The sequence below is a fragment of the Neofelis nebulosa genome, chromosome 3 (genome assembly GCF_028018385.1).
Source record: "Neofelis nebulosa isolate mNeoNeb1 chromosome 3, mNeoNeb1.pri, whole genome shotgun sequence".
NCBI classification, from domain to species: Eukaryota; Metazoa; Chordata; class Mammalia; order Carnivora; family Felidae; genus Neofelis; species Neofelis nebulosa.
In genome coordinates this window covers 107,257,893-107,285,712 of record NC_080784.1, presented here as the reverse complement: position 1 = coordinate 107,285,712, position 27,820 = coordinate 107,257,893, and the positions used below count along the sequence as shown (strand labels likewise).

The 27,820-nt window shown below is 33.6% G+C and overlaps 1 long non-coding RNA gene across 7 annotated transcripts in view; it reads right to left on the bottom strand.

The window, feature by feature from the left end:
- LOC131507157 (uncharacterized) overlaps positions 1-27,463 on the bottom strand; it is an 84,646-nt gene extending 57,183 nt beyond the window's left edge. For 5 of the 7 annotated variants that reach the window (XR_009259362.1, XR_009259361.1, XR_009259364.1 and 2 more), the window contains exons 1-3: positions 27,231-27,463; positions 23,297-23,410; positions 18,660-18,711 (exon numbers count right to left, since the gene is read on the bottom strand). This is a non-coding gene — a long non-coding RNA (uncharacterized LOC131507157). Of the gene's footprint in view, positions 1-18,659; positions 18,712-20,662; positions 20,762-23,296; positions 23,411-27,230 lie in introns of all 7 variants that reach the window. The other 2 variants (XR_009259366.1, XR_009259363.1) reach the window with 2 other exon arrangements.
- Positions 27,464-27,820: the final 357 nt, after the last annotated feature.

Here is a 27,820-nt window from a genome sequence, read left to right as displayed (position 1 = left end):
AAACATATGCCATACATGTATGTATCCACCTACATACATCAGTACACATATATGTACAAAGGCTATATGGGTTACACTTTTCAGATAAAAAATGTCTTGGTTTTCAAAGTTAATTTATTATCATCATGAACTTGATATTCATTATCCACAAGTTTGCATATAATAATGATGTGTCATTTTTATTAAATAAACATTACTTACATTTTAATTAAATATAATATAACTTGCATACGTTGTTCCTTAATAAAATCTGTCATTTTTTCACTTTAATTGAAATTATATAACTATCCTTATTCAATCTATAGAAAGCTTAATATTATAGAAATATAAATATATAACAAACATAAGTTTTTCCAAAAGGTTAGAACATACACAGGAGAAAAATAGTAATAAACAATGGATATTAAAAAGATAGAAGCAGTAATGGAAATGAACGGAAAAATAAAATCTGTGGGATTAGAATTGAACATGTTATGCACACACACAAAATGTTTTGATCCTATGATATCAAAGATATTTAGGGAAGTATCAACAAAGAAAATATATTCAAGAAGAATGAGAAAAAGAAAGGAAGGCAGTGAGGAAAACTACCCTGTGAAATGATAACTTTTTATTTTCATAAAGCATTTAGCATGGACACTGAAGCTGAGAAACAGGTATCTTAAAGGCATGTATATGATATGAGAGAGAGAGACAGACTGACCGAGAAAGAAAGAGGGAAACGCCCTCTAACTTCAGAAATTACTCTTAGCCTCACTAATGAATGACATGGGTGCCTCTCCATAGATATGTTAGTAAAATCCCACACTAATTTTCTAGTGTGTAAAAGCAACTCATTGTCTAAAAAATCTTTGATATGGCAGAGCGACATCAGAATTGTTGTGATAAAAAAGAGAGACTTTCCCCCAAATCCAAGACTTTAACAGTCCTAAAGTCAATGCAAGTTAATATCTCAATAAAATCTGCTATCTATGTAATTATTTATAAAATACATACTTTGTATATACATACAAGCCAAAAACACAAATTTTCACTTACAGCAGTATACATTTTTCATAAGAGGATAGAGAAAACTCAAATTCTCCTATGGTTATTAGCTTAAAATTTGTTTCAAAAAAATATTCAACTTCAACATTCTAACCTAGTTAAAATTTATTATGGTATTAAAATGTTTCTATTTTGTAAATATCTACTTATTTGATTGCCTTAGATTTTAAAGCTACATGCATGTTCATAGCTATAATTTTTTGCCATAATACTAAAAACATTGTTATATGAAATTGATTTTTTTATTTTGCAAAGACATTGATGAAAAAATGAACATAACTCAAGCAAGTATCTTGGTATTTAGATATAATTCATTTTCCTGATTATTTGACTTTACATAAATACAAATATCAATATTTACATATACATATAAGTCTATAGTATGTTTTGTGTATTCATGTAAAGCATCATTAAAATAACAGATCTTTTTAAGTATGGTAAATAATGTCACAAAAGATGAGAATAAAATTTCATTATGTATGTCTTTAAAATCCCAAAGTATTTGAAAAAATATTATATTTTTAGCTAGTGATAGAAAAATTTCCAGATGGTAAAAATGTGAATGATAAAAATAGGCAAATTGAAATTAGAACTGTGATGGATTAATTTCCTTTTGGTTGTCCTTATGTTGTTTATATTCATGCCAAGTACATGAGCCAATAGTTTCAAACAACACAGTCAGTAAAGAAAAGGAAAGGAAAAATTTTTAAGTAGTTTTCAATAACATTTGCAATTTGAAAATCAAAATAACTATCCACACACACACACAAAATCTTAGTTTCTTTACAATGTTTGGTTTCAAAATGTTTGCCTTCAACTTTAAAAGCCCTCCCACATACTTTTGGATGTAAGAGAATATTAGATGATTACTAGAAATACTGTGGCCAAAGGTAGAAATTTAGCTTGCCTGTGAAAACAAAACTTTCCTAAATTGTCATATGAACAAGACAATCAAAACATTCCCAATTGTAATAGGCTATTTTTTCTTGAAAATAAAAATGAATTGACCAAACACTCAGGAAACAAAGTAGGAAGGAATCAAGAAAAGCATAATTTGACTGAAGAAAGGTTAATTTTTCAATTGTCTCCTCTTTATATCTAACATTATTTATTATCAATAAATGATAAGATTTCACAATAGCCCAAGAACGGTACTAGCAATGTTCAGTAGCAATGTTTTTGGTTTGAAAAAACAATAGTGAAAGCTGATTTTTTTTAATTCCCCCCCCCCAACTCCCACAAGAAATGTCTTTCGGGCAGTTATTTAGCTAAAGGCCACCTGTGGAAAAGCGCTGGCATGTACTGGATCCTTTTTCTCCTAAAGGAAAATAGCATGAAATATCACATTGACTATGCTTGCAGTAAAACATAGATTAATGGAAATGCTCTCAAATGGAATTTTGGAAGTCTTATGCAATCTGGCTGCAGAAAATCTCTTCCTGGTGTTAAATTTTTGTTATTGATAACCATTTTATTCTAATATTTACCAAATGTTTCAAAATGCCTACATATACACCAAGACTAAGGGTTCTGTGATTAAATACCTGTGACAAATGCTGAAATAAACACACTAAACCCATGTGTTTGGCATAGGTATCCTCAGACATACTAATATGCTAATGAGCAACACGGATCTCCAGGGGGACATTACTGCCTGTGGCTGTTCCAATATAGAAGCTAACTCATACATCTGCTAGAATCTTCTTGTCCTTCAATTCCTAGGTGACATTGCCATAAAATTTGAACTCTCATTCTTTGGATTTTGAAAGTATTTTGCCTACTACTGAATTTTTGCAAACTCCCTGAAGGATTTGAGACAGGTTGAAGAAAGGAAAAGTTTTAGTCCTGAAGTTTATTTAATTTTGTAAGCAATTTCTAAGAAAAAATAGTATAAAAGTACAAATACATAAGGCATAAAAATTAATATTAATATTCACTTGAGAGCAAAGAAGAAATCAAAATCAACGGTGCATACTTTTAAAGCTGAAAAATTCCACAAACACCGCAATGTCCAGAAAAAATATTTTTATTAATTGAAACAATTTTATTATAGTTTTATCATAATTTTAGCTATACAATTTTTTACTTTCTCTATGACAACAGTTTTGTAATAACTTTTCTGTAGGGAAACAAATCCCTCTCCTATCACAAGAGATTAAAATTTGGTTTTTATTTTTGAAAATTTAGAAAAGTTACTTTCTTGCTTTTTAAGTTTATTTACTTGAGAGAAAGAGAATGCCTGTGAAAACAGGCTGTCAGCACGGAGCCCAGCGCAGGCATCTGATACAGGGCTCGGTTAAATCATGACCCGAGCTAAAATCAAGAGTCAAAGGCTTAACCCACTGAGCCACCCAGGTGCCCCGAAAATTACTTTCAATTTAACAAATTGTTCTTGATGATGCCATGTAAGAATTTACTACAGTTGCCCAATTTGGGGAATTTTCTACCAAATTTCTTTTTCTTATTTAATATTTTTAATGTTTATTTATTTTTGAGACAGAGCATGAGCAGGGGAGGGGTGGAGAGAGAGGGAGACACAGAATCTGAAGCAGGCTCCAGGCTCTAGGCTGTTGCAAAGAGCCCAATGCAGGGCTCAAACTCACAAACCATGAGATCATAACCTGAGCCCAAGTCAGATGCTAAACCAACTGAGCCACCCAGATGCTCCCAAATTTCTTTTCTATATGGACTGTAATATTGTAGTGTGTATTCAATTTGTCTTGTGTATTGACCAATACTAACTATTCTTTGAATTGATGGTGCTCATTCACCACTTTCTCTCCAATGTCTGTTGAAGTTGCATAGTACAGTTATGGATATCATCATTAATGATCTCTATTTACTGTACTATATATTTTAGTATTTAGTTTTACTTAGGCTCTCAATTTTGCCAACTAGTATTTAACAAATGGATTGTTTTGTATTTAAATTTACAAATGCAAGTACCCTTTACTAACAACTTTTAGAAAAAGAACTTCAGATAATTCAGAAGGGAAAAAAATGCTTTCTTGCTGTTGCAGAAAGAATGCCAGTTGGGATGATAACATGAGACAAGAGAATCTGCATTGATAAGATACCAAATTAAGAATAGTGACAAGAGTATCAATGTATTCCTTTCTGATACTAAACATAGAATAAAAATGTTTACATTTTTAAACTTTAGCCATTCTTGTCTATTTTCTGTTATCATAACAAATGTATTTGTAATTTATTTGCAAAATAAATAAATTTTCCCATGACCCTGACATTTTAATGCTGATTGTTAGAGCTTATAGAACATAATCTTTAATAACAAATGGCCTTGTTGTCAACTGGTTATTTTGTGTAATAATATTCAAATTGGAATCTCTGGTTGATTAAGATATAAATATTGAGTGCTTTTTTTTCTCAATGAATCTTAAAAATTTCATTTGCCTAGTTCCCTTTTGTGAATAAAGGGGAATATAAATGGCTCTGTTGGATTTCTCATATTAATGAAATGTATGTAAGAGTGTTTCCCATTTTCATTCATAGGTTTTAGTTTGTTATATCATCCTATAATTTTTAGTTATTTTATTTAGAATGTTTTCATTGATACTTACTGACAACACAAATGAGACTAGCCTGTATTTTTTCTTTTTGATGTTTTAATTGTTAGGTTTGGAATCCATGTATAAAATTTTCCATAAAAGTTACTTGCAAATTTTATTTTTGAAACATGATGAAAAGCTTAAATAGCATTGGAATTATCTACACATTATGGCATAAATAGAACTTGCAGCCTCACTCTTGCTTTTGCTTGGTTGGGAAGAGGAGGTGATGCTAAATCTTTAATGAGTCTGATTCTTCTAAATTGCTGTATTGAGTTCATCTCTCCTAAAATTAATTTGATTAAATTATATTTTCTTTGAAAATGATTTCTTTCACCCAGTTTTCAAGTTTCAATAGAGAGGAGTAAATTATTCATGGTAGTTCCTGGTCAGGAAAACAGAAGCCACTCTAGGTATTCAAATAGAGGACATTTAATGCAGGGAATTGGTTGTATAAGTGATGGAAAAGCTTAATGGCTAAACAGAAAACAGTAAGGAACCCTAAAGGAAGCAATAGCAAGAAGGTGCTACCCTAGATGGACAGAGGAAACAGGTAATGTAACCACAGCTCAGAAACCAGGCTGTCAAGTGAGAACAAGAACCCAGCAGGAGAGGCCTGAGGGAAGCTGGGACCATGACAGGGAGGGACTGTCCAGTGAAAGCTAGAATCCCAGACAAAATGTAGATGGCTTCTAAGGCATTGTCTAATGTGGGAGTCAAAAAATACCCTGGATTTTCCCTGGTGCTTTCCCTAACCTATTTGCAGAAGACAGAGAGCCAGGGAGGTGGGAAAATATAGTTCCCACTGATGTGGAGCAGAACAAGGAAATCCAGGGAATGGATCTGAGAGTAATCATGACAGGAAGTTTTAATTTTCTTTGATATTTCTCCATAGTCTTTTCTTAACTTACATGTAAATATACATAGATTATATTTCATATCATTTTTAAGATAGGCTAACTGATGATCAATTTCATTACTTTTTTCAAAGATGCAGACATTGCCCCTTTCTAGCCGTAGGGTATACCAGATGCTGGAAAAGCTACTATTTCAGAAATTTTGGATGCAACATGTGATCACATTATGTGCATAACTGCCAGCACAGTCAGCCAGCACCACTCTCCAAATGCATACAGTATTTGGTAACTATTGACCCTAGATGGAAAATTCTACATAATATTGCATGGGAACAAGGCAGTCACTTTAAAGCAAAGGAGTCCTAACGGCGGGCACATTCCCATTAGACTCACTGCCCTTATCACGTGCTGCACCACTCAGAAACTGCCAGCCTGATAGAGCAGTCAAAAGGCCTTTTGAAGGTACAACTGAGGCACCAGTTTGGAAACAATACCCTGAGAGGTTGGGGCCCATCCTCAATGATCCCTATATCACATTATATCAGCAACTTATATGTCGCTGTGTCCCCAGCAGGTATAATACATGAAACAGGGAACCATAGGATAGATATTGACATTCCATTCTTACTATAAACTCGCATTATCCTCTTTGGAAAATTTGTTCTTCTTGTCCCCTCAACTTTAGGACATACGTGGTATGTGCTATATAAGTATTCACTGTTATTTTTATGTTATGTTAATAGTAAATTATTATTTGATATTGTATGAAGACAAATTCAGAGGAATTGTCTTTCCTCATAGCCAAGAAGATACTCTTGAATAAAAGTTCCATATCAAAACCCCATAATATAATAAAATGTACCTATATAAAACATATATAATCACATGTAATAATCAAAACATAATAATATATGAGTTATATTTTAGATTTACTGGCCAACTGTTCACAATTGTCCATTTTTTACCCTCTGCATCGTTTTGACTGAGTGTTTGTGTCTGTATAATATGAATTTCTATCCCTAATCTCTTAAAAATCACCTGAAATTTTCTTTGACTTTAATTATTTTGATTTTTCTTACAAATCCAGTTGACAGATTGATACTCTTACTATCTAAAACACATTCTGCTTGTGAATTATAATTTATCACAAGATTAGTAATGATCATTTGGCAAGCAATTGTTGTAATGAAGACACAAGTACTCTTAGTAGCCATAACAGTATCATCAGGAGTTAAGGACAATACACACATTGGAAGACATTTCATAGGTCAAATAGCTACTGTCGTCTGCTTTAACCTGGAAATAGGAGAAGCTCTAATATATAACCTGAATAAGAAGATGCATTTTCAAGAACATGGCATGCTAAAAAATAGAATCTCAAAACCCACCCAGAGTGGAAATGAACAAATAAATTGCCATGAGAATTATCTTTATCAATGCTTATTATTACAGTGAAGGCTTTGTTCAAATATAGAAAGTATGTGGGAGGTTATAAAGGAAAATGTTTCACTAAATCTTAAGACTGTGTAAAGTTTATAAAAATTACAGCAATTGCCTAATATAAAGAAGATGGAGGAGGAAGCGAGGACGATGAAAAGAACAGTAAGAGGAAGAAGAAAAGAAGCAGAAGAACGGCAGCAGCAGCAGCAAGAGCAGCAACTTTGTCCTTCAAAGGACCATTGGAAAGTATCAATGCCAATTTAAAAATATTACCCATTGTTTACACCTTGACACAAGCCCTGACACACACCTTGACCCACTGTTTACACCTTGACATAAAACAGGTCCATATTTTATTTTATTTTTTAGATATATTCATTGTCAAGTTAGCTAACATACAGTGTATATAGTGTGCTCTTAGCTTCGGGAGTAGATTCCCATAATTCTTCACTTACATACAACACCCAGTGCTCATCCCAACAAGTGCCCTCCTCAATGTCCATCACCTGTTTTCCCCTCTCCCCCCACCACCTCCACAACCCTCTATTTGTTCTCTGTATTCAAGAGTCTCTAATGGGTTTGCCTCCCTCTCTCCTTGAAACTATTTTTCCCCTTCCTTTCCCCCATGGTCTTCTGTTAAGTTTCTCAAATTCAGATCCATATTTTAAATAAAAATATAATCCAATTATATTTTTATATATTGGATATAATTAAATTATAATCCAATTCTGGTGTGCCACTGATTGACATGAAAAGAGTCCATAGACTCTTAAGAAATGAAAATTTTAAAAAATGTAATTGGCCTTCTAGTAAGCTTATAATTATACTTGGACTTTTACCTAAATAACTTCTTTAACATGTTCTGTACCAAATATTTTACCTACCAGAAACTCATAACCCTAGCAGCATCTGGATAGCTCAGTCAGTTGAACATATGACTAGATTTTAGGCTCAGGTCATGATCTCTGGGTTGTGGGATCAAGCCCCGCATTGGGTTCCACACTGAGCATTGAGCCTGCTTGGGATTCCCTCTCTTCCTCTCCCTCTCTGCCCCTACCCCACTTATTCTCTCTCTCTTATCTCTAAAAAAAATCCATAACCTCAGATTAACCATGAGAAAATATCAAATACAAATTCTCAAAATATACCTGACCAGTACTCTTCAAAACTGTCAAGGTCATGAGAAACAAAAAGGCTGAGAAACTGTAAAGATTGGAAGAGATAAGGAGGAGACATTGTGATTAAATGCAATGTAATATCCTGGATTAGGTCTTGGAACAGAAAAATATCATAACTGAAAAAGCACAAATAAAGCCTATACTTTAATTAACAGCACTGTACCAATGTTAATTTTCTAGTTTTGACAAATGATTATATAAAATACTACCATTCAGGAAAGCTGGTAAGGGGTATATGAGAACACTCTACTCTCCTTGCAACTTTCTGTAGATCTGAAATTATTCCAAAATAAAAATTTGTTAAATACATATAACCCAATTACACATTAAGTGGCTACCTTTGTGACACATTTCTAAGTACCCTTTATCTTACACACATATCACATCTACTGGATAGTAAAAATAAATAACATTTGTGCACAGGAATAGTTTTGATTATCTAAAACCCATCTTAAATTTAACTGAAACTGGTATGCCCATGTTAATATTATAAACAAGATAAACATTTCTTGAGTTTATGAGATTTTTAAATTTTATAATAATAATAATTAACCAGTAACTCTGCATATCTGGCATTATTCTAAGCACTTTATCCACTGATGTATTTAACAAATATTTGACAAATTCCTACAATTTGCCTAATATTGTTCTAAACAATAAATACACTAATAAAGCAAAAGAAAAATGCCCTCTGTTACATAACTCACTTATTAACAAGGGAGAGAAGCAGGAAATTAATTACACAACAAATATATAATATCATGCAATGGTAAATAGAATCAGGAAAAGTAAATTGGGGGAGGGGAGAATAGCGAGTTTAGACAAACAGCTGCTCAATGGAGGTGACATTTGAAGAGATCTGAGTGAAGTGAAGCAAACACAGAATGTTATAAAGAAAAATTCCAAGAGAAATGAACAAGTTAAAAAAAAAAAACAAGATAGGAGCATGCTGGAAAAAATCATAAAAACAACAATACCTGTAATAATCTATAGTTAAATAAACAAACCACTAATTAAACATAATGATTAGAGCTATAAAAGTTAGCACTAAAATAATTAATTATGGAAAATGCTTGCAGATACCTCCAGGGAGTCAGGTTTTTACTAAGGAAGGGAGGGATGAGAGGTTTCTTGTTTCACAATAAGACTTCCCGAAATATTTGATGCTTTACCATGTGCGTATACTTTATTACTTTGCTAAAGGTTAATATAATTATATCTAACTCTAAGACTTCAGTCAGTACTCCCATACTTCTGCATTATAATTATCAGTTTTATACCCAGTAGGGATAGGGTTATGCTTGTGTAAAATACGAAGTAAGAATTGAAAAGCCCTGCTATTAAATTTGCAAAGTTGGATATAAATGTTTTCCTTTCTGTTCTGTCTTTACCAGCAACTTCTCAATCATGAATATGCTCAGCACCTACATCTGCTTTCTGTTCTTCAAATTCACTTAACCTCATTTTCTAAAATCTGAAATAATTTGTAAATTTCTGTCTAAAATTCTCAGTCTCATCAGAACAAACACTTAAAGTAACTTCAATTCTCAAGCATACTGCCTGGTTAAGAGTTTAAGACAAGCTTCTGAACATATTGTGAATGTATCCAAATGCATGTTTTCTTTCCTCTGTGTCAGCATTTTACAGAGGTCTCTTAAAGAGTTCTAGGGGATATCAGTTTGTAATCACCCATGGAAAATGAGAATAGGAAATACAATAATAAGTTCCAAAAGCATTTAGCATGATAAGTTCCTTTGTATTACTTCCGATACAATACATGAGTTGCACATGTATTATTTCCTATGCAAATCTTTTGCAAATAGTACTTTGGAGAAATTTGTCATAGGACTTGAAGATAGTGGGTGAGGTTGACATACATACTAAAATCTATAGAGCATGCGTTTATTGTTTTTGTTCTCTGTCAAGGGATGGCATCATCAAACTGTAGCATAATGTTTAAATATTACCTTTCTTAATAAGTGAGAACACATCTTTCTCAGATACTCTCAGATATTAATAGTAGTATACTTAAATATTTATTTTTTTCAATAGTATATATGAATAAGTTGAACTATTTAAGTAAGCACAAGAGTAAATTAAGTAAGATAACTTTACATTAAATCAAGGATCAAAGGATTGAAAACAGCTTCTGTTTTTCTAAATATTCCTTTACCCTTTAAAATATTTTTTTCATAATCACTCCCTTTTTTCTCTTTCCTAAAGCACATAACAAAAATTGTATATTATGCTTCCAGATGTTCATGATCAAACTGAATGTCTTCAATTTAGAAGTCCACATTAGCTTCTGTTAATTGTTAAAGTAAAACAATCAAATAGCTGAGGAAAAAATTGATAATAACTGGCAAACCTTAGCAAATCTAGTGTTTTCATTCAGTCATACTAAAAAGAAAACTTCATTCACAACCATTTGGGACATAATAAAGGATTGTATTTCTTTTGTTTTAACACTGGTATTTGTAAAAGTATGTTCACCTAATGTAAAAATTGCTGAAATTTAGTATGTATACTACATATTATTCTTTTTTTTTTTAAATTTTTTTTTCAACGTTTTTTATTTATTTTTGGGACAGAGAGAGACAAAGCATGAACGGGGGAGGGGCAGAGAGAGAGAGGGAGACACAGAATCGGAAACAGGCTCCAGGCTCCGAGCCATCAGCCCAGAGCCTGACGCGGGGCTCGAACTCACGGATCGCGAGATCGTGACCTGGCTGAAGTCGGACGCTTAACCGACTGCGCCACCCAGGCGCCCCTACATATTATTCTTTAACAAGGTGGAACTTAAATATAAATGGATATAGCACATAACTGGCGATGAAGCAATGTCACTTCTAGGAAATTCACAAAGTAATGTGAAATTATTTAAAGAATTGCCTAAAATATGCAAATGTTATTTAATGAAGATATTCATTTATTCATGAAGGATATACTACATATGTCAACTATGTGCCCAAGCACTATATGATGCACCGGTGAGTCAAAGTTAATGGAGCAAACCTCAGTGCTCACAATCTATAGCTGGAAATAATAAGAATGCCTTCCCAGAGGAGAGATGGTCTAAAGTGAGCTTTTGAGAAGTAAGTGCTTCAAGGCAAAGAATGCACCAAAACATGACTCCCGAGGCAAAATCTCACAGCTGTTTCAGAGATGTCATGAAGAAGGACTTGGGTGAGCTTTAGAAGAGAACTCTGGAAACCATGGATGGAAAACTGACCAAGAGCCTTACATGCTCTGCAAAATTGTTTGAACATTATAGATAGAAACTGGAATTGCGTTGAATGTTTTTAGAAAGAATTTTATATTCTGGAGATTTCTAGGCTTGAGGAAACTCTTACCTATGTACACAAGTAAGTTATCAATTTAAGGTATTTCTTTTTATAAGCGAATCAATTATTCCTCTTTAAAAAAAACTGCTAATTCTGCCTCTTCCTGTGTTTCTCAATTATTACATCTGCAATGTAAACTGACATGTAAATGTATGCACTTATCTTTAAAATTAGAATAGTTAGCACTCCCAAAGTCATTCCCACTTCACCTGCCCCTTCCTAAACACAATGACCAGAAATCTAAATTGCATCAAAGGAAAATAGAGGGGGGTGCCTGGGTGACTCAGTCAGTTGAGCAATCTAAATTGCATCAAAGGAGAATAGAGGGGGGTGCCTGGGTGACTCAGTCAGTTGAGCAATCTAAATTGCATCAAAGGAGAATAGAGGGGGGTGCCTGGGTGACTCAGTCAGTTGAGCATCCAACTTCTGTTCAGGTCATGATCTCGCAGTTCATGAGTTTAAGCCCCATGTGGGGCTCTGTGCTGACAGCTCAGAACCTGGAGCCTGCTTGGGATTCATTCTCTCTCTCTCTCTCTCTCTCTCTCTCTCTCTCTCTCTCTCTCTTTCTCTCTCTCTCTCTCTCTCTCAAAAATAAATAAACATTAAAAAAAGGAAAATACAGAACTTTGTAATTTTCTAGCTACCTTCCCTTTCTTTAAAGATCTGGTGGGATGCCTGGGTGGCTCAGTTGGTTAGGAATCCAGCTCTTGATCTCATGGTAATGATCTCATGGTTCTTGAGATTGAGCCTCGCCTCAGGCTCTGTGCTGACCACTTGCTTGGGATTCCTCTCTCTCTCTCCTTCTCTTCTCTCTGCCCCTCCCCTGCCCTGGCATGCTCACTCACTCTCTCCCTCTCTTTCAAAATAAATAAATAAACTTAAAAAAAAAAAAAAAAGATCCGGAAACTGAGACCAAAAGAAGACAACTTCCCCAAGTCTTATAGCTTTGCCCTAGAATGCAAGCCTTCTTAAAAAGGCAGAATTTTATGGTGTGTAAATTATTCCTCAATAAACTTGACTTCCAAAAAAAATAAGCACTGTATTATGGGCAATCATACAACTGGGGGGAAATATTACAGAAAAAAATTGTGCACAGAAATGATGAGTACACTAAGTACTTTAATTTCTGTAACATTCTGACATTACCATTTTGTTATTTCTTTTTTTTTTTTTTACTATGTGTAGTTCTTACAGAAACCCATGCAAGTAGGAAGAGAATATTATCTCATATTTACATGTAGTGATAACTGAAACTCAGAAGAATTAAAAATCTCGCCTTATGTAACATAGCCAGGAGCAGACCATGATCTAAACCCTGGTCTTTTAAATCTAGTTCACAGCATTTTCAAACATATCTTTTGTCCTCTACCCCACTCACCATCTTTCCCATACAAACTGACAAAATATAGTAAAAAGTTCCCTTTCTAAAACTTCACAAACCACACAAACTCAGTGAAATAGACCAGATACATCCTACATATCCTCTACTTCTTTTTTTTTTTTAATTTATACAAATAAGGATAACAATATCCCCCTCATGAGGATTTGTATGATGAGGGGTAATGAGATTATTATGCACATGCTAGTCCCAGACAATGACTGTCATATAATAGACACTCAATAGACATTAGGTCCATTCTGCCCTTGTTATAGCCTAGTATTAGTCTACTTCTCAAACTGGGTTATCTCTACGGGTAGGAAGTGGTACACTAGATGATAGAGAGTTGACAGTGATGCTCTGGGTGCTTCAATTTTACTCACAATTTAGGTGGATATTACATAATTTAAGTGATCAATAACTATACCTTGGTTAAATTCAGACAAGAGAGAAAATAAAAAATAAAGCTGATGTAAATTTTCAGGATTTCAAAGGAATTCTATTCTTCTGGATTACTTTGGGCAATGCCTATATTTGTTCTACCATGCCATGACTGGCATTTTACTGGAAAGGTATGAGAAGCAAGCAAGAGAAAATTTTAAAATAAACTATATATACCCATTTTCAAAACTCTTTAGCAGGATTTTATAAATCTAAGCATATGCCTATCCTCAACCCAGCTATTCCACTCTTGGGTATATGCCTAGCAGAAATATATATATATACATATACATATATATATATATATATATATATATATATATATATATATGAAACTACACAATCAAATGTTTATAGCAATACTCTTTGCTAGATCTCTAAACTTGAAACTACTTAAAATGCCTGAAAGAGTAGAACTGATAAATTATGGTTATTCACAGCAATACACAACAGTGAGAATCAATGATCCAAAATCATATGCAGCACAGAATGAATTTCACAGACATAACATTAAATGACAGTGACTAGAAATAAGAGTACACACAGTATAACTCAACTTCCATAAAGATCAAAAACAAGCAAAACTATGTCAACAGATTTCAGGAGAACAGTTACTGTTGGGGAGATGAAGTAATCAAAAATGGATCAAGGGGTTATTGGATATTTATAATATTCTATTTCTTATTCTGTTGCTAGTGACACAGGTTATTCAGTTTGAGAAAATTCCTTGGACAGCACACTTACAATAAATGCTCTTTCCAATGTGCATATTATAGTTTAATAAAAGTTTTTTTTTAATTACAGAGATATAAAAAGGATCTATCAAAATTTCACAGATTATCTTTCCTTATGTTTAGAGATGGTGACTGAAGATAGTCCCATATTTCATAGAAATGGATAAACAACTTTATTGTATTGGGAATTTCCAATACTAAAAACATGGAATGTCTCATGGTGAGTGTGATGCTAAGTGAAATAAGCCATACAGAGAAAGACAGATACCATATGTTTTCACTCTTATGTGGATCCTGAGAAACTTAACAGAAACCCATGGGGGAGGGGAAAGAAAAAAAAAAGAGGTTAGAGTGGAAAACAGCCAAAGCACAAGAGACTCTTAAAAACTGAGAACAAACTGAGGGTTGATGGTGGGTGGGAGGGAGGGGAGGGTGGGTGATGGGTATTGAGGAGGGCACCTTTTGAGATGAGCACTGGGTGTTGTATGGAAACCAAATTGACAATAAACTTCATATATTGAAAAAAATAAAAGAATGTCTCATGGTAAACAACTGAGGCCTTTTGCCAACAGTCAATATCAGTGAAACAGTTATGTGAGAAAACCACAGTGGAGGTATGCCCACCATCCTCAATTAAGTGACTACATCCTGACCAATATCCTAGTTGAAACCACACTTAAGATCCTAAACTAGAATGGCTTAGGCAAGCTACTCCTGAATTCCTGATCAACAAAAAAGTGAGATGGTTAACATTTTTTGTTCTAAATCAGATGTTTAAGGTAATTGATAATAGATAATTCACTAAATTTTGCTGATTATGAATAATGCTATAATTCACTAGACAATTAACTAAATTTTGTAGATTATGAATAACACTATAAAACATAGTCTTTGTGTGGACATTTTATTCATTTCTCTAGTCTAGGAGTGAGATCTCTGGATTGTATGGTTTATATATATGGTTGTATAATGCTGCATTTTCACAGGCAGCATGAAAGATCCAATGGTCCTGTGACTTTTCAGCAATTGGTATTCTCAGTTGTTGTTGTTTGGGTTTTCTGTTATTGCTCACTTGTTTTAGCTATTCTAATGGGTAGGGAGCGGTATCTTATTGGAGTTTAATGTGTACTTCCTTACTGAGCATCTTTTCCCGTGCTTATTTGCCAGTCATTTTTCTTCTATGGGTTTAATGTCTGTACAAGTCCTTTAGCACTCTGTAATGGATTGCTTTCTAATTTTTGAATTTGGGGAGTTCTTTTTATATACCAAAGTAAAATCCTTAACAGGAATATGTTTACAATTATTTTATTCCAGCCTCTAGGTAGTCGTTTCATTTGTTAAATGTCTTTTGAAGACAGCTTTTTAATCCTGATGCAGCAAAATTCATTGTTTTATGATTCATTCTTTTTGTGTCCTAAGATAACTTTGTCTAACTCAAGGAATTCCTTCTGTTTTCTTCTGGAAATTTAGAGTTCTACATTTTAGTTTTAGGTCTATGATCATTTCCATACCTATGGCCCAGAGATCATCTTCTGCTGAAGTTGAAGAACATCACTCTGACATCTCACATTAGAAGTGCTACTCATCAGGCCAGATGACAGATGACAGAAAATTTGTTTGAAAGCATCCTGGATCTCTCAGTGTCCTTCCCTTTCCTAAAGAAGTGCTACCTAAATGATGTTATATGGGCTGAGAATCTGGTGGCATGAAACACAGCAGGTTAAAAGGCGGGGGGGAGTCTTCTAAGTAAATAATAAAATAAAATAAAATAAAATATAAAATCAGATGATCATTCCCAACAAAAAGTCTGCTGGGATTTTGACTAGGGTTGCTGTAATTCTACAGATAAATTTGCAAAAACAAGTTAATATTATTGTTTCTTCTGGTCCGTAAACATGGTATATTTCTTCCTTTATTTAGCTCTTAAGTTTATCTTCCTTATTTAGTTTACCTTCCTTATTTAGCTCTTAAGTTTATCTTTTTACAGTTTTAGATATCTAAGACCGGCATATCTGTTGCCAAAGTATTTCACGCTTTTGATGCTATTGTAAGTTTTTTTTCTTTCAATTTCCACTTACTCTAGAATTTAGAATTAGGTTGTTTTATATATTTATGCTAGCACTGAGATGAGCTAAACAATGTCATCACATTTCAACTAGGTTTTTTTTTCTTGCCTTATTATAATGCCTAGCTACACTAGTGCAATCGAAATCGTGAGGGTAGTTATTGCTTAGTTACCAAAGTTAGGAAACTATTAAATATAATGCTTCCTGGTTTTCAAAAATGGTTGAAGAAGTTCTACACACGTAAATTTGACAACTTAAATGTATTGAAGAAATTCCTTGAAAATCATCATCTGTCCAGTCTCAGCAAGATGAAATACATAAACTGAACAGCACTAAAACTAGTAAGGAATCATTAAAAACCTCCCCCTTGACAGACCTTGGCAAAAAGATACCTTCAGGCTATGATACTTCAATGGAAAATTTCACCAAACATGAAAGAGGAACTATGACCAACTCTAAACTATCTCTTCCTAAAAAGAAAAGACAGAGGAACACTTTCCAATTTATTTTATGAGAGGAATATTTCCCTGGTACCCAGATAGACAAAAGACAGTACATAAAGAAGAAAAAAGCAAAGCAAAAAAAAAAAAATAGAAAAAAAACACTACACAACAATATTCCTCATGAACATAGACATTAATTCAAAAATATAAAACCAGGTAAAATCTACTAATAAAGTGGATTTTCTCCTGGGAAGTCAAGACTGATGATATAGTAAAAAATCAACTCATATAGTCTACTATATTCTCAACTTAAATAAGATCAATCCCATGATCATATTAAATGATGAAAAACATTTTATAAAATTCACACCCATTTCATGATAACTCTCAGCGAACTAAAAATACAAGGGAAATTTCTCAATCTGATAAAAGGCATCAGCAAAACCTATATGTCACATTTGTTTAAAAAATGGACTTATAACTCATATTATGACCAAAATAAATTCCAAATGAATCAGAGATGCGATGAAAAAGAAATATCTATACAAACATTAACAACAAAGCATAGATAAATAATTTGTGGTGTCAAATCCAAAAGCAATAAGAAACAAGATAAATGTGATGGTATTTTTAAAAGTTACAGCAAGAAACATCAAAAGTAAAGTCAAAATACAAATGACAAACTAGGAGACAATATTTGCAATTTATAGCTAAGACAAATTGTTCTTAAAATTCAGATAAAAATAGCAAAAACACATGAGTAGCCAACCCTCAGGGGAAAAAAATATGTACACAATCCTTAAACATATGAAATACACAATGCTTCACTCATAACAAGAGAAATGTGAATGAAAATCGCTGGCAGTGTCATTGATTGCCTATCAGAATGGCAACTCATGTTGGCAAGGCAGTCTTCTCGAAACACTCAGAGGAATTTGACAATACTCTAAATGACATTTGCATTTGAACCACATATCCAAATTCCAGAATCCTTCTAGGAACCTTCTAGGAACCTAAAAATTCCCCTAAAGTGTGTATGTGTCTTCTAAAATACAATACTTCAAGTGTATAAATTTAATTTCTGATCACAAAATTTATAAACAAGCAAACTGCCCAACCATAGAAGATGAATAAATTATAGTATATCTATATGAAAGAGTACTCAGCAGCAGAAAAAGGATGAAAAATATTTCTATAAACTGATATGTAGTTGTCACCTAGATAGTTTAATTGAACAAAATCAATGACCTTTAAAATACCTTAACAGGGGTGCCTGGGTGGCTCAGTTGGTTAAGCTCTGACTTCCAGCTTAAGTCTGACTTCCAGCTCAGGTTGTGATTTCATGGTTTGTGAGTTTGATCCCCACACTGTTAGTGCAGAGCCTGCTTGGGATTCTCTCTTTCCCCCTCTCTTTCTGCCCCTCCCCTGCTCATGCTCTCTCTCTCTTTCTCTCTCTCTCTCTCTCTCTCTCTCTCTCTCTCTCTCTCAAAATAAATAAATAAACTTTACTTTAAAAAATTAATGAGTCAGATAAAATACCTTAAAAAAATAAGGAAACAATAACAACTAGATAAAGCAAGAGTGGCAAAATCTGGATTATTTTAAAATCTCTATGTCCCTACTATTCTTGTTTCATTAAATATTTTTAACATTAGTCATGCCAAAATTTTTAAAAATGTGGAAGTTAAAAAAATCATATACAACAGTTTTGTTCACTCTGGAATTTTCCTTGAATTTATGTAAGATCAGATCTGCAGTTTCAAGCAGAAGAATCATGATGGGTTATCCATTGTTTCTTCCTTAACATTTCAAATGGAAAAGAAAGTACTGGAAGATGCATACTTTGATACCTAACCAGATTTTAACTGTTTTCATTGTAAGGTGACAGAGAATCACTCAACTGGAAAGCAGGTTTTACCATTTTTTCACTCAGGAGAATCTCTAGAGACCACCAGGTATTACTCCCTCAAGAACATGAGACTGAGCATATCCACCCTTAAGAATGACAGCATTTGCTGACCCTGATAATGTGCTTTCTATTAGCCTGCTGTTGCCCAAGCATTAAAAACATTCTGTTGTGCAGTTCTCTTTTTAAAAAATTCACTAACCTTACTTCTTTGTAAAAGGCATCTGATTTTAAAAGCACAGGTAGATGGACTTACTGAGTTTTATTCTCTTGATGGAAACTCAACACCAAACATTGGGCAAAGTCATCTGTCAAAAAGAAAAAAAAAATAGACCTTCACCCCCAATTTAAGCAAAACCTGTAGCTTTGGTTTAATTTTGTAAATATAAAGAATTTAAACACTGAGAAAATGGAAACATATCTTGAAATTTACTATCTGAAAGAGCAAATCCTCTAAAATTTTCAGAATTGGAGTTTATTTTCCTTTCAGATCCATGACCCAAGAAAGGGATGTTCAAATGTTTTGTCTGTACTGACATCATGCTATATGAATACCCTCAGATTTCCTTCATTTTCTCTCAATCCTTAAATATGTTCTTTAATATTTAAGCTTTCACCTGTCTTGCTTCATCTGACACAAATTGTGATTCTACTGGATTGAAGAGAAAATTCCTTTGTAGCTTACACCATCATATATTTTATGACTTTGCATGCATTTCTCAAGTGGAAAGTGTCACTAACTTAAGTCCTTCCAGCATAAGTCTATCTTCCCCACCCTGTCTCCATCATGGCCTCACATGATTTCATCACTCTCTGGCCTTCTTTTAGTTGGCTGTCTGTAGTGTTAGATTGTGAATTGCATGAAGACAAGTAATCTCTTTTTTTTTTTTCATTATCTACACCATCCACAAGGTACTTAATATTTTAAATACATAAGTAAATGGGGGCGCCTGGGTGGCGCAGTCGGTTAAGCGTCGGACTTCAGCCAGGTCACCATCTCGCGGTGCGTGAGTTCGAGCCCCATGTCAGGCTCTGGGCTGATGGCTCGGAGCCTGGAGCCTGTTTCTGATTCTGTGTCTCCCTCTCTCTCTGCGCCTCCCCCGTTCATGCTCTGTCTTTCTCTGTCCCAAAAATAAAAAAAAAATAAAAAAATAAAAAAAAACGTAAAAAAAAAATACATAAGTAAATGAATGGCTGAAGTAGATACCTTAATTAAATGACTCATAGAAACATCTACAGGGTGAGGTGTTTGCTACGACCCTTGGAAAGCTACAGAACACAGCATGCCTGGGACCCATCCTTGACCCCTGTTCCTCTCTTATTTTGCCATTCAGGGCAGGTCTGTGTCAGCAGGACTCATATAAAAAAGGTGGAAACAGAAAGGGGGGCACATTTGCTTCTGAAATCTCCCTTTTAGTCTATGCTGAGTGCGGCTGGTCTTCTGTCATTGTCAGTTTCCTTTCATGACATTCCTTACCTCCTACTCTTTTCCACCTAACTTGAAAAGGAAAGTTGTTTACTTTGAAATGAAGTTGAATATTACCGCCTATCAATAAAACTGTTTGTGAAGCAAACAGAACTTGAGGCATCATTCAAAAGGTAATAAACATCCTGAAGTGCTATAAACTCCATGAGAGAGCAATTTGAGAGCTAGCCATAATAGTAATAATTAACATTTATTGAGCACTTAATATGTGCCAGATATTTTGCTAGGCAGTTTACACTTAACCCGCTAGCAGTTTTTTGAGATAAGCATTATTACCTTTTACAGATGAGGAAGCAGTCACATAGCATTCAAAATAGGTCTATCTGACATCAAAATACATTCACTTAAACATGCAGCTGGAGGCACAAAAAGTAATCACAGAAAAGAGGCACTGCTTTGACCAAATAACAGCACTGTGGCATCCTTTGATCCTAAGACATTCAAGCTGATGGAGGGACATGGATTTATAGTTAAATATTTCTACACCACTGGAGTTGTTCTAAAGTTGGGGCTGGGTGGCGCTATAGGCCTTGGAACCCAGCACTGTGATTATGTCCCTTAAAAAAAAAAAAATCCATGCAAACAACTGAAGGAAGTCCAATGCTGTTCTCTACAATATTCAGTTACCTCTCAGATTTACTGCCAATAATACCATCCATTTATTAATTAATACCTTTTGTGTTATCAGTTATAATTATTTATTGATCATTAAGGTTAGCACTAAGTTAAAAAATTCTTTCACTTAACACACTTGAACAACTAAAATACTTAACTAGAAATATCTGGTATCTTCCAGTAGTTTATTAGTCCTGGTACCATACGATTATAATCTTAACATGGAATAGTCTGTTCTTTAAAGCAAATCTTAAATCCTAAAAAAGAAACAAAACAACAAAAGCCAAAAGAACTATATCATCTGTTTTTTCATATTTTTAGCTGATTTAAATTAATATGGCTATCAGGCTTATTGACATCTATAATGCTTTTCTTCTAAGATTCTCTAAAATGTTCTGAATCAATTTTAAAAACGCTAAGCCTGTCATCCTCCACCTAAGCTCTTCATTACTTTTCAAGTCAATATCTTCTCTTTAAATTCCTTTTGCCTCTCCTCTCCTTTGGCATCTTTTCTGACCATTCTCTAAGCTCTTTTAAAACCTCCTTTATACCAGCATAGCAAGTCACATTCCCCCTCCCTCATCTTCCACTGTGTTGTCTGAGGGTGATAAAAGAGAATGAAAAACAAAGGCTTTCTTAACATTGTTATGATTTACGTTTCTTAATTAAGTGATATATCCCAGTGGCAGTGAGAACAGGGTATTTGGAGAGGGCAGGGAGAAACATTTGGATCTGAAAGTACCAAGCTGAAATAAACATAATGATGGCAATTAAACTACAGTGCTGACTTGGGAGGGATTACAAGAGTCGAAACGTTCACAGAATAGAGTCTGGCACATAGTGCCATTAAAAGGTATTTCACACTCATCATACACATAGCAATGACAAAGCATTCAGTGGAGTTACTAAAAATATTCAACAAGAGATATTTGTCTTCATTCCTCACTAATAATTATCAAAATATATTCTTAGGGGCCCAACTGATCCAACAGAAACACAAATATGTATTCATTCATTTTGCAATTGGATAAAGGAACTAAAGGACGTTAGATTAAGGTAAGCATGCAACCTACCCACATACATCCTAACTATGGATGTAGAAATTAATTCTATTGATCACTAAGTTTATCTGAGTATATAAAAGTAAAACAAAATGAGAGTTAAGTAAATTATAATTGATGAATATATAAAGAGGTATTAAGTTAATTTATCATTTTATTCACATGATACACCGGGTGACATATTGAGCGCATTTCCAGAACTTATATGTATTTCTGATATTAGGTTCACTTAAAGGCAGAACATTCACTACTAGGTGAATAGACCTTTAATGTATATGGAAGTAAAACTTCAAATTTCTTTAGCTCTATAAGTTGTAGAACTGAAATGCACCAACTTCTAAAACAAAGAACTCTGTCATAAAATATTAGTGACAAAAATGTAATTTAAAAAACCAAATGCAATCAGGAAACATGTGCTTATGGGCAATGCATAATCTTAAAAAGAATTTAAAATAACTCTAAAGTTATTGATTTTGTCCCTTCATTTCATACAAACCACAAATTCAATTTCATGATATACAAAAGAAAAATGTTTCAAAATAGTACAACTTAAAGGAGTTTTTGTGTTTGTGGATTTCAATAATAGAATAAATCTCTCTTTTTAAGATGTCACTTCAGAAGTTTTTTCTTAAACTTCCAAATGTGTATATTTTCAGTTACTTTAATAATAACTCTTCGTTGGCCTTCTAGGAATTCTTACCACTGCATTTTGATGTATTAATAATGTTCTGATGTATGTTTTGGTTTAAATAGGTATTGTTAAAGGTGACCTTTTGGTTTGATTGTTTAGCTGACTTTAGTGCTAATAAGATAAAGAATGAGGTGTCTAATGAACCTCGTGTATGGAAATAATGATAGATGGCTTATTTGGAATTCTACAGACGTGACACTGCCAAGCCCGCTGAGGAGTCTCTGGAACCTAACTAATTTTAGAGAGAGGTTTTATTGATTACACAGAGACAGGGCACATTGTAATCATTTTTACAGCAAGGTATTGCCTGAGGTACCAAAATCCATTAAGCAAGGATTATAAACTTTGTTTTAAACTGGATCCTAAATTGTTTCTTGATGTATAGTCAACAACAGCTCGGTAAGATCAATCACAGTTACTAAGGCATATTAAAATCAACTTGTTTAATTTTAATTGCTCATATGCCTGACCCTCTGAGGTGCAGCTGTTCATGAAGCTCGATTATGTTTTTTCCCAGATAGGAGTTTCATTTTAGTTTACATTATAATCATTTCTTTCCGAAGGCCACCACATAATCTACTTTTTACACTTCTACTTTTAATTTACTTTTCCTATCCTTAAAAATGTACAGGAAATGATGCCTCGCTATGACATTTTGGGTCATTCTGTACATCGTTTCATCCTTTTAGGAAATAAGATGTTTCAATATAATTATTTGAGTTGAATGTTAAAATATATTGTATATAACTGTACACAGACACATTTGCAAAAGTTTCATGTGGATATATTCTTACAGAATCTTAATAGTTTAACTAGACTAGCTTCTACCTGGGAGTCAAAATATTTAGTTTGTTTAATGGCATGTAAGTTGTCTTGTTTTAAATGGGTACTTTATATATTTGATGTATTGCATAGCTAGAGTATGAATACATGTATATCTTAAATATTTATTAAAATGTAAAAGATTGTAAATCAACATCCTTATTCTATGGCATATGAGAAAAAAAGGAAAAGAAGGTAAACATGTGAGCATGGCTTACCTGGGAATAAAGTGACTTTAACAATCAGAAGACCTGACATCAAGATCTAGAGTCCCATTAAATAATTATATAACCAACAAGCTAGTTAATTTCTTTGGGCCTCCATTTCTACATCTGTAAAATAAAAATAAAATAGAAATAAAATAAAGATATGGAAATTTGAATCTCACTATGCAATACATCTGACAATGTTTTAGAAATTTAAATGTTCAGTATTATTGTACATGTGTACATATATACATAGACTGATACATATATATGATCTATTCAATTTGTCAAAGGTCAAGAAATATACAAGTAACTGTAATCAGGGAAGAGGTGATGGAAAAGAGTCCAGTGCAGTGGGAAATTAATCTAATTTTGAAATTATACATTTTATGTTAAATGAGTTCATGCATTTTTAAAGTTATAAGTTCAAAATAACTAGACCAACACTTAAAATTTCAGGCTTGTTAGGTTGATAGTGAGCTAAACACTAAGATTGCATTAGTTAAAATGTATCCATTGCATGTGTATATAGTCGATCTTCTAGTAATTAAACTGTTCTTTAACTCTCTAGCTTCAACTCAATAAAAATATTTAAAAATTAACTTCAATGTTTTGAATTTCAGATGAAGTTGAATATCACTGTTGGTGACATATCCTTAAACACAAATTGAGTGAGAAAATTACTAGCGTTATCGTATTTAGTAATATGTATATCACTTCATTTCTTAAATACTAAAATGTGTTTACTAATGCATCAATTATATTATGAGTCACTGATTATTCTAATCAAATTATTTAAGGTACAGGAATGAAATGTCAATGTTAAATTCCAGTTTTCCCTTTGTTTAGTCTTAAATGCACTGTAAGTTAACACAAATAAAACACTTTGTCAATTTCCTAAGGGAAAGAAAGAAGTATAGCATGACATGGTGTACCAGTTTTGTTGGCTGACTGATAACTCTCCACCCCAGAATGTATCATGGATATTACATCATGCTGCTTGGTGTGGTTGGGAAGGCAAAATCCAGCTGACAACAGAATAACATTCCCTCCATTGACTAGTCTGTTCTCTTTAACTTCCTGGATACTTTCCCCTCTATCCCCTGCTCTCTCTCTTAAATTCATCACCCTTAAAAAATTTTACCCTTCCTCCAGATTTCTTTTATTTCTTCCTCTGTCTCCTAAGAATCACCTACAATTTCTATTATCATCACTTTGAAGATGATCCTTAAATTTTTATTGGTAACCTAGACTTCCTATCTAAGCTTTAAAATCATTTATCAAATTACTTCCTCAATGGCTACTAAGACATCCAAAAAGGCAGAGACGACATTTTGACTTGTCATAGTATCTCTAACACTTAGCATAGTGCCTGGCACATAGTAGGTAGACATGAAATAAATGGAAAATGAAGGAATGAATGAATGCACATTTTATAAGGATTAATGTGATGTCTACATTAGATGAAGAAGACACTATGAGAGATTCTGATTTAGTTTGAGGCCTCTGGCAATCATTCCAAACAAAATGATGAGGCTGTGCAATAGAGTGCTGAGTGTAGGACTAGAACAAAAGTTACCTAAAGAGCCATTATTTAGAAGAAAGGCCTTACAGGCCTATCTTACAGTTTATGCCATTACCTCAATCTGGAGAGCCCTTCTCCTATCAAAATTATTCCAATTCTAGAAAGAGGCTTAAAGCTCACTTATTCCATTAAATTTAAGCTATTTATCAGATCCCACATTATTTTTCTTCTCTCAGCTCTTACTAATAAATGAATAATTACACACAACTCCCTGCCACACACACACACACACACACACACACACACACACACACACAGTGGAAATAGCGTTAGCTTCAGAGAAGAGTAGACACATGTAAAATTTTAACACTGTCAATCACTACTTCTGTGGCTACAGGCAATCTTTTTAAGTCTTCTGAGACTCACTATCTTCTTATCCTACAAGATAAGAAGATTAAAATTGATTTAATTATCAAGATTAAAATTAATAAAAAATACATAAAATTCATTTTGCACAAAATACATAGAATTTTCATTTCTATTGTATTTAAAATAAAGTTCATACACACTGGCAAATAGTTTTTGTCTCTGAATACTTCAGGTTTGTCACTTAACCAGAGTGAGACATTTAACAAAGATCATATGGATCTTTGTAGCCTCCACGGCACACACTTTATACTTGATATATTCTTGATCATTATTTGAAATTTTTGCAACTAACTCCATTTTATAAATATTTTTTCTATAGTATTTGATTTGAAAATGTTCAAAGTTATGCCCCTCAGGCATGTAGGTGTTTAAAGCTTTAGGGTAATAGAAATAATAATGCATTAATCTGAGTCTACCAAAATCTTGCTTTTTCTGGGTGTATCTAATATGCTTGAGAAAATATTCAAATTCCATACAGTGAAGACGAATTTTTGAGGTTCTAATAAATTTATTAGTTATAAAACCTAAGGTTTTTTCAGGGTTTTTTTTCAGCTATAGGCAAATAAAATGTTGACATTATCAGTATCCGTGTACTTAGGTTCTTACATATACTTCTTTTTTTTAATATGAAATTTATCGTCAAATTGGTTTCCATACAACACCCAGTGCTCATCCCAAAAGATGCCCTCCTCAATACCCATCACCCACCCCCCCTCCCTCCCTCCCACCCCCCCATCAACCCTCCGTTTGTTCTCAGTTTTTAAGAATCTCTTATGTTTTGGCTCCCTCCCTCTCTAACTTCTTTTTCTTTTTTTCTTCCCCTCCCCCATGGTCTTCTGGTAAGTTTCTCAGGATCCACATAAGAGAGAAAACATATGGTATCTGTCTTTCTCTGTATGGCTTATTTCACTTAGCATAATACTCTCCAGTTCCATCCACATTGCTACAAAGGGCCATATTTCATTCTTTCTCATTGCCACATAGTATTTGAGGATGTGGAGAAATGGGAACCCTCTTGCACTGTTGGTGGGAATGAAAACTGGTGCAGCTGCTCTGGAAAACAGTGTGGAGGGTCCTCAAAAAATTAAAAATAGATCTACCCTATGACCCAGCAATAGCACAGCTAGGAATTTACCCAAGTGATACAGGAGTGCTGATGCATAGGGGCACTTGTACCCCAATGTTTATAGCAGCACTTTCAACAATAGCCAAATTATGGAAAGAGCCTAAATGTCCATCAACTGATGAATGGATAAAGAAATTATGGTTTATATACACAATGGAATCTTACATATACTTCTATAACCATTATGCCATAGCTACATAATTCAACCCAAAACTATTAAACATCAAATCAAGGGCTTAAGTTGATGATAAAAGTGATTGAGTTTTGCTAAAAGGCAGAAATGGTAATATAATCTAAATATATATATTTTTCAAAGTTCCTATGTATTTAGTATTTCAATAAAATATTCACACATAATTCTAAGAATTTTAAGTATTTCATATAACAATTTAAAGGACAGAAACCGGTATAAAGTACTTTTGTATTTTGCTACAAATGGTATTTAGAAAACTGAAAGTTTCTGAGTTTTCCTGGTGGCCTGTTACTAATATTCATCCCCCTATTATTCTATAACTCACTCAGGCATACAGGGTAAGGCTTCTAGCGAGTTGGAACCACATGTTTCACTGCATTTTGTCAGATTACTCTTTGCCAACATCAACAAGGAAATTTATGCAGACGGTCTCAATAGATTCACCAAGTTAACAGACAAGTAAGGATAAAAATTGATAAATTACAGTCACCTTTTCTTACAAATGCCAGACTTTATATGCTATTTAGATATGTTGAAGTTGAAAAATTTAAAAATCTATCGTGTGAAGCAAACATTCTGTGGTGTTTGCTATTTAGACTTTCGTAGAGAAATCATCCAAGTGAAAAATTGGACCATCTTGTTACTGTCACACGATTTCCTATTAGCTACTAACCTGCATTGCCTTAAATTGAACATGTGGCACACTGCTGTATATTTCATGTCACATTTCTCTCAGAAGGTCAGCTTTTTCTGAACGTCCACTGGTATTTGTTGAAAGTAAGTTCCAAAGAGAACCATGAGTTTGAGACCTTGGGCCAAAATAAAAATACGGCAGAAGGACATTTGCTCCTTGATGATCTAGTTCTGGACACATGTACCACACTTCTGGGATCCAAACCTCAGTCATTACCTAGCAGCCAATGACAAGGCCCAAACTCAAAATACTAGCAAATACAGGGAAGATATCACATGATTCTGTATGGAATTAATTGGTAATATTTTTTAAGTGTACAACTGCTTTGGTAAAAAATAGAAAATTTAAGATGCTATATAAATATCGTTGGTTCGTTCAAAAGCAAAAACATTGGAATTATCAATTAACACAGTAGACAAGGAGCTTAAGTTTTAGCTATATAGCTAATGTTGCATTTTTAGAATGGTCATTAGTCACTCATGCTGGTAGAGGGAGGTAAAAATTTCCAAGAAACATTCTAAGTGTTACTAAACAGCATTTTCAGATTGTTTTATTAATCACCAAGCATT